Source organism: Eretmochelys imbricata, chromosome 1 (assembly GCF_965152235.1).
Source record: "Eretmochelys imbricata isolate rEreImb1 chromosome 1, rEreImb1.hap1, whole genome shotgun sequence".
NCBI classification, from domain to species: Eukaryota; Metazoa; Chordata; order Testudines; family Cheloniidae; genus Eretmochelys; species Eretmochelys imbricata.
In genome coordinates, this window is record NC_135572.1 from 256,717,469 (window position 1) to 256,725,598 (window position 8,130).

Below are 8,130 nucleotides of genomic sequence, written 5' to 3' on the forward strand. Positions count from 1 at the left end.
ACCTAACAATCCAAACAGCTTTTATGGCAGCTGTGTGGACAGCCCAGTGAATCCCTCCATTTTTGTCATCTTTGAGAAGCTCCAGATTTACCCAGCATATATAATAGAATATGCAGAAGGGTACAGCTGTGTGATCTTGTAATGGACAGCAATACCCCTTTCCTACACTGAGACAGTCAAATGATTTTACATATTTCCTATTTTAAAATATAGTTATTAGAACTACTGTCTGTGTGTGTCTGTGTGTGTGTGTTACAAAACAGTTTGAAATGCAATGAAACAGAAGTAGCCAGTCCCATCATAGATTATTGGCACTTTGATATATTAATTCTCCATATATTAAAAATACAGAACTCAAAGAGTTACTCCTGTACTAAAGGGACAGGAGCTAGGGTCTGGAGAAGAAGGGAGCCTGTTTCCCATAATGCATATGAGTGCTGGAAGAGGTGTAGGAGCCTCAGTTTAGTCAGGCCCCATTTTCACATCATGCATTTTGGAAAAGTATCGCTGCTCCCTGCCCCCACAAGACCAGCACCTATTAGCACCCAACTCCAGCTGGCATCTACTGGCATACGTGTAGCGCTGCATGCTACAGTGCAGTATCTCCGCTTTCAGATTAAATCCTTCATCAGCTATTTCCTGCTCTCCTTGCTTCAGTGGCTAGGCCTGGACTTACCCATAAGAAAAAACACAAAGTATAGAACTTACAGCATCCCCTGGACAAATGTTTAAGGCATATTCTGTACTCTGGAACAAGGATCAGAATACTGGAGTGGCTCTATATTACACAATAATAGCCAGAAACACTCATTAAAAGTTGGTCAGTATCTCCTTGAACTGAGGGACTATTGCAATAGACAATGCATCAGGGTTGGAATTGTCATACTTGGGGTGATCATGTCTGAAGAACAGACAGAAGAAGAATCGACATTTCCTTTCTTCATTCTTAATCTCTAGAGAAGGTATCGTATAGAGAAATGTGTCCACAGACTGCACAATCCTCTCTTGTATAGAAGTTCAGACTTCTAGCAAAGGGTTATTTGTCAAAGGGTAACTAACATAACACTACAATTTGCATGAATAACTCTCAAATGATCAAGTATAAATTTTCCTTTACAGGAATATCTAGACTAAGATCTCCTGGGACTCCTATTTGTTACTGTTTCATTATTCTCTTACTGAAAGGTTAATTTGGCATAATGCCTGAATACAGTGGATTCTGCTTATTAGCAGACCTTTGGTTGCCAGCAAAAAGCTGCCATTAACCAGGTGCTAACAAGCACAAGGCAGGTTTACGGGGCTGCAGCCAAGGAAGGAAGTGCTGGGGCATGCCTTCCATGGCTGAGGCTCCACAAACCTGCCTTGGGCAGGGCAGCAGCAGGAAGGGGGCAGCAGCCCAGATGCTGGGGCTTTCTACTGGGGAGCAGGGGGCCTGTGGGGCTGCACCGTACCTCTCCCTGCCCACTCTGGGGGCTGGAGCTCAGCACATCCCAGCACTGCCTTCTCTGGGTGCAACCCCCCATCAGGGCACAGACTGGAGAGAGCAGGGAGAGGTACCCTGCTGTTCTGGCATCGGGCTCTTACCCTGCTACTGCCCTTCCCATAGCCCCTTACTTCCTATGTGGTCCCTGTGCACAGGCAGATTTGTGGGGCTGCAGTTGGGAAGGCACATCCCAGCACTTCCTTCCCTGGCTGCAACCTTGCAAAGCTGCGTGCTGCTGGAGACGTTCTTGCAAACCATTTTGTTAATAGGTGGCATGCCATTGCCAATAGCCAAACCCCATGAACATTAAAGTCAATGGGACAGGATTGGTTCCCAGCCAAGTGCTGTGAACCAAAAAGATGTCAACAGACACATTGCTATTAGGCAGAATCCACTGTATAGGAAATGTCCTTTACAGTATTCTTAAGTACTGTAACTTAGGAAGTTTTAACAAATGTATAAATCATTGTCATACTAGCATCAGCAATATAGTATTTACTATCACAGAAATGTGTAAAACTGGAGCAAAGGAGCACCTTTTTCAATTGTGAAAAAGTCTCATGTGGGAGGTATAAGACATAAATGGTGAGGAAGGGTGTGAAAACCCATAAATTAACACTGACACTGGCTTGATGCAACTATACCTCTTTAATATCCTTATCTTATTAATGTCTGAATCACATGTCCACCTTTTTCCAGCATTGGGATTCATAATAGTACAGTAACGCCCTTGTGAAGGCTAAAGGACTGTTCCCTTTCTGAGCTTTATTTTTAATCTTTTCATAACAGAATCCCTCCTTTTGGTCTCCCTCTGAGGCTAGAGATGGAAAAAGACCTATCTGCCTGACAATACAGGATGCTTCCCTAAGCTATGTACTTCTGATACTTGGTTTTTTAAAAAAAAATATTTTAAATTGCTATAGTTAAAAAACAACAACTCTGCATTATTAATAGGGAAGTCCAATGATAAATTAAATTAGATGCAATATTATTTAATTACTTCAAATTTAGGAAATTCCAGAATTAAAGTTGTCCATGTAACCAGACTCTTAGCAACCAAATTTTGTGAAGTTCCATGTTCTGCTGCTGTTAGGAGCAGCATCTATTGACCATAAGCTGAATTTTATGTTCAGATGCAAATAGCCTATTAACTAATGTGCACAAAAGGTAACACATGGAGCTACCCCCCTTGGCAGCTATGAACAGAGTTGGCACTTCCTTGTAACCAGGAGGGAAAGGAGAACTTAGGAAAACTGAATTTTTTTTTAATTGATAAAATGTATGATTAATTTTTTTTAAAGTCCCTGACCCTCACCTTATGTAATAACCAAAATATCAGTGTCCAAAAATAAACCTGCAAACATCCCTGCTCCAAACCCAGTACACCCACACATTAAATCTGATCTGATCTGAGACAACTCTTCATCGAGGGTTTGTCAGCTTCACTAGTTCCTGGTCTTGAAAATGGATCAATGTGGGTACAGGGGTCTGCTTGTGTGAATACAGTTGTACGACTGGGACCTTAGAGGCCAACCCTGCAAGTAAAGTTACACATGTGTATAATTGCTCAGCCCTATTGCATTCAATGGAGCTACTCAGATAAGGTACATGGGTGAATAAATTACAAGAATGGATCATGGGGCCCTGACCCTACAAGCACACATGCACATAGTTAACTTTACAATCTAGAGTAATGATCTCAATGGGGCTATTCATGGTCATAAAGCTAAGCATGTATAGAAGCACCTGCAGGATCAGGGACTGGGAGGCTGTAATTTTTGTGTAACTACATATATCAGACGGTCCGTAACAAACATTAGAACTCAGGTTTATCTATGTTTTCCCATGTGTGACAGAGTGCCGAGAACCAGTAGCTGACCCAGCACTCTGCTCACTTAAGCATTAATTAGTTCCACCAGGAAAGGCCTGGTGGAGGAGGAAAGTACTTAATTGCTTAAGTGGACTGGGGTTGGTGAGCTAATTATTCCCCCCAGCACACCCTTCCCAGCTAGGCATGCTAGTTAAAAGCACAGGAAGGAAGTGCACAGGGGGGAAGGTTAGTAGAGACTAGAGGAAGAAAGGTCTTAGGGTGGTGAGAGCACACCCTCTTCCTGGAGAAAGGGCTGAGGATTAGGAAAAGCTCAAATAGACTTGTTGCAGTGCACAGGATTGTGATGGTCTTTGGGGGAAGGTAACAAATAATACTCACAGAGATGAGACCAAATCAAAAGGTGTCCAGAGCAGTTTGGGAGGGCTCTTAGGTCCGGATACCTGCCATGTTACACTGTGTCACAAGGCCTTTAGCAAAGGAAACATCGGTGGGCTGACCCATGGATGGGAACACAGCCCTTTATCTCCTTGCTCTGTACTAAGTGATCTACTCTCGATTTTTCTCATATGTCCTCAAACTCTCTTCTCAAAGTATAATCCAGCCTCGCTTTCCCAAGTAGGCTATCCTTTAGCCTTTTTTCCTCTCCAGGGAATGTCTATATTCTTTTATTTCTTAAATGGCATCAGTTTGAGTACTTAGTCTGGAAGCATTAGAAAAATAACACTTTCATTTATGAAGCATATGATGGTATTGGATTTAAGGGATTCTGCACAAGGCAAAAAGAGAGAGTTCCCTTTTGTTAGCTTCCATAGAAGCGCCACCTCTGTGGAAGGTCTCATCAGAACAGACTCTCATTGGGTGATCAGATCATGAAGGGAGGGCATTGCTTGGACCACTACTGAGCCTTTTATAAATTAACCCTTTGAATTTAGTGTCAGTTACCCTCTGTGAAAAAGGGACATGAGAAATGTATTCTCAGGCTATCATCAGGCTCAGTGACCCACATGCTTAGTGGTTCCAGGGGAGATAATGAAGCAGCACATTGACTAGATACTTTGACAAAACTTAAATGACACTGAAATTGAAGCTGATACTCTAATGACCGAAAATGGCTTTTTATTGGCCTGAAGAGGAGGTATCTGAAGATGGTGAATCTAAAAATCCAGAAGAGGGAGAGGAGACTGTCAAATAGGTAAAATCACTTCCAACTACAGTGAAAGCATCCTGTAAATTTAAATGTAGTAATTATTCATCAATATTTTATTTTTGTATGGGAAATGCATGGAGTGTGTAACTGTAATGACTCCAGGGGGTTAGTAGCTCTCCTGGGAAATAACAGCTGCTTGCTCTGCTAAAAGAATGGAAGCTCATAGGAAATGTGGGAGAAGATGTGGGGGTTAGCCTGAGAGCCAGAAATTAAATGTCAAGGCTAATTAACACTTGGTCACGGGAATTCATCTGAGTGCCACGGATGTTAATAAAATTTATATTTTATGGTCTGCCTATATTAACTCTTCTGAGGAGTGGAACATGCAGACATAGATACAGTAGAAACAATAAGGAAAAAAGAATTGAAATAGTAAATTTTATCAACTCATGAAACTAAAATTTTTTAAATCATTCTATAAGTCTTTTTGTTAACAGAATTAATCAGACTGGATTATTTTTGCACTCCAATTTTTATCCTGTAATTTATATTAGAATATTTTAAGGTCTATTACATTGAAAGGTTTCTCTCCTTGTTATTCATTGGATACTAGGGACCAGTTTTGGAATTTTTTTAGACCCAGTAGTAGATTATAAAATAATACCCTCTAAATACAACGCCAATTATAAATGTATAGTATAACTAGAACGTATCTCTCTTGAGGGTGCTAAACAAGAGATTGCAATGTACTAAAGTAGTAAGAAAGAGGGAAAGAATATTAGTTGCCTGGAGTCATAAGTTGGAATAGGCAAGACAGGAACAAATTTGCTTAATAGCATGAGCGTGTTTGGCTGCTGGATACTCATGTTGGTCATGCATTAGTGTGATAGTTTACAGTGGGGATTTGGTTTCTTGCACAGGAAGAAAAGGGAAGTTGGATTTCACTCAGTGCGGAAAATCTGACCTGGTTCTGCCTCCTAGTGGCACACATGATCCTGATCCTTCAGCAACATGCCCTCACCCACCATACAGTGGTTTCTCTACAATCTTAGAAATTAGTCCCCAGGCAACTGACCAGTCTCCCTAAGTTTAAAGCAGATATAGTTCTAGCTCTACAGTTCTGAGTATTAACTCTGAATTTTTTGTTCTTAATACTGGTGTTTAGGGAGCCACCGGAAAATTACCTGTACTTCTGCACCACTTTGATATCTGTCACCCAGCATGTGTATTCTACCACGACAATAGTGTATATCTGATGTTGGTTGGATGACACTGGCCAGTGGATTGAATATGGGAAAGAAGTGATCTTACAACACTCTGAGCCAGGCAGCTCCCTCTGCAGCTGGCTGTTTTTGGAGGCAGAGCACTTCAGATGTCACACTGATATTCATTCAGTCCTTCCAAATGTACCCATTTATGTTATGTTCTTAGTCTTCCCTCAGGGGTTCATTAGAAAAGCCCAAAAAACTTGTTAGGGCTATTTCCAGGTGAGTTTTCTATGACACCCCCACTATTTAGAACCTCAGTTCTGTTTGCTGCATTCAAAAAATATTCTGCCTTCTCCTGTATCCTTTCATATTTGTTTTCCTTTGTAGCTTTATGGAAATTCTATGTTTTAACCTCACACTGTTTTTCATTCAGGGAGGCCAGTACTTACAATCTTTTCTGAACATGGTGAACGTGCACTATGGCTAACATGCCCCACTCTCATTGGCAGGGAGAAAAGAAAGGGGGAATTCAATGTTTTTATACTTGGGAATGTTGACCTTGTAAGCACCACCAATCAAGATTTGCAGCCTCTTTCTTTAGCTGATTCCTATGGGACTGATTTGTTTGACCCTTCTTCTAGGCAAACAGTTGAATCCTTACTAAACTTACATAGGCAGAAGCACACCAGGCTGGTTTAATGTACCACAATCATCTTTAAAAAAATAAAAAAAGTCATAGATTACAAGCCAAATTCTGTTCTGTTGTGTGCATGCAGGCAAGAGTCAATTTCTAATTGGTGTAGTTTTCTTATGCTTTTGTTCCATAAGATACAAAGCATCACATTGCCACAGTAACTCCTGCGTATATGGAGGCTGCATTTCTAGCTGATTAGGAAGACACTTAGATTTTGGGCTGGTTCTCACTCGTATGAGAGCAATTTTCAAGATAGTGTGCCTCCTTAATAAAACTTTAATGAATTCCAATGTAACTGACTTTATATACCATCCTCCATACAGAAATGTTTCACAGTGAGAAGTAGAACAGTGAGTGAACACGTTATGGAATCTGATGCAGCTAGTTTTATACAAATGGAAAACAACCGAAGGGGAAAGAAACCTAAAAAGAAGAAGGAAAGTAAAAGAATCCCCCCGCCTCCCGGCCCTTGTTGGCTGCAATGCTTTTTGAGTTAGAAATTGTCATCTACAATGTTTAGAATTTCCAAGGATGTTTTAGTCCTGGCAGCCCGAGACTTCCAGCAAATTGAAGTCTCCCATGATCACACAGCGTTTTCCCTAGGCATTATATATAGGTGCATAAGGAGGCAGTCATCTTGTTCCTTAGTGTGATTTGGTGGTTTGTAGCAAACACCAGTTAATACTCAATCTCATGCTTTAACGTTGGGACATTGATCTGTAACTTGGAAAAAATGATCTTTTTTTACTACAATACCAGGTCGATGCGTGGAGTGGATGGAGCAAGCTCCTATTCCAACTCCCTGTTCCAAAAATCCATTTAATATATAGTCCTCAGATAAAGGACGTATCAGATATTAAACTGATAAGAACAGATATAACTTAGATAATTTTTTCACTTCAAGGTCTAAGAGACACAGACAAGGTTTTCATCTCAAGGCCAAAAGACCAAAAACATCAAGACACTTGATCACGGCCTTAGATACGCCATAGATAGGCCAAGAGACTACTTACACTTGATCTTAGCCAAAAGGCCGAGATAATACACTTGGTCTTGAATGCTTATCCGTGACTTGGAAACAAGTAAGGCCATTTTTGACATAGAATGCCATTCCCCCTCCCCTTTTGCCCATTCGATCCTTCCTAAACAGACTGTAACCATTGATTTTAACATTCCAGTTATGAGAGTCATCCTACAAGGTACAGTAATACTAACTAGATCAAATGTATGCTCATAACTGAGTGATTCCAGTTCCTCCTGTTTGTTGTCCATGCTCCTAGCAGTGTGGTATAAGGAATTCAAGAATTTCTTTTCTCTGTGTCCTTTGGTTCCTTGCTTAATTTTGTTCTCAACATCACAAAGCTGCAAACAATTATTAGCCAAATCAGCTGGGAGGAAGTATTTAATCAGAAAAATTATGAATGATAATTAGAAATAATTTTAAGAACACCCTACTAGATTTCCAAAAAAATGCAATTGAGGAAAAAGGATGTGCAGATTAAAAATCTGACCTGATTTAGAGGGGAAGTAAAGGAAGCTATAAAAAAAACTATATGTAACAAATGGAAGCAAAGGAGAGTTGATAGTAATGAGTAAATATAATAAATTAGGAATTGTAGAAAATTGATAAGGGAAGCAAAGGGACACAAGGAGAAATTTACAGCCAGCAGTGTTAAGGACAATAAGGAGTTTTAAAAATATATTAGGAATAGAAAGAATCCTAATAATGGTATTGGTCCATTGCTAGATGGAAATGGCTGAATTAGC

General features: G+C 40.4%; 1 pseudogene; it reads right to left on the minus strand.

The window, feature by feature from the left end:
* Positions 1-7,086: 7,086 nt before the first annotated feature.
* On the minus strand, positions 7,087-7,257 carry LOC144259758 (U2 spliceosomal RNA; annotated as a pseudogene).
* Positions 7,258-8,130: the final 873 nt, after the last annotated feature.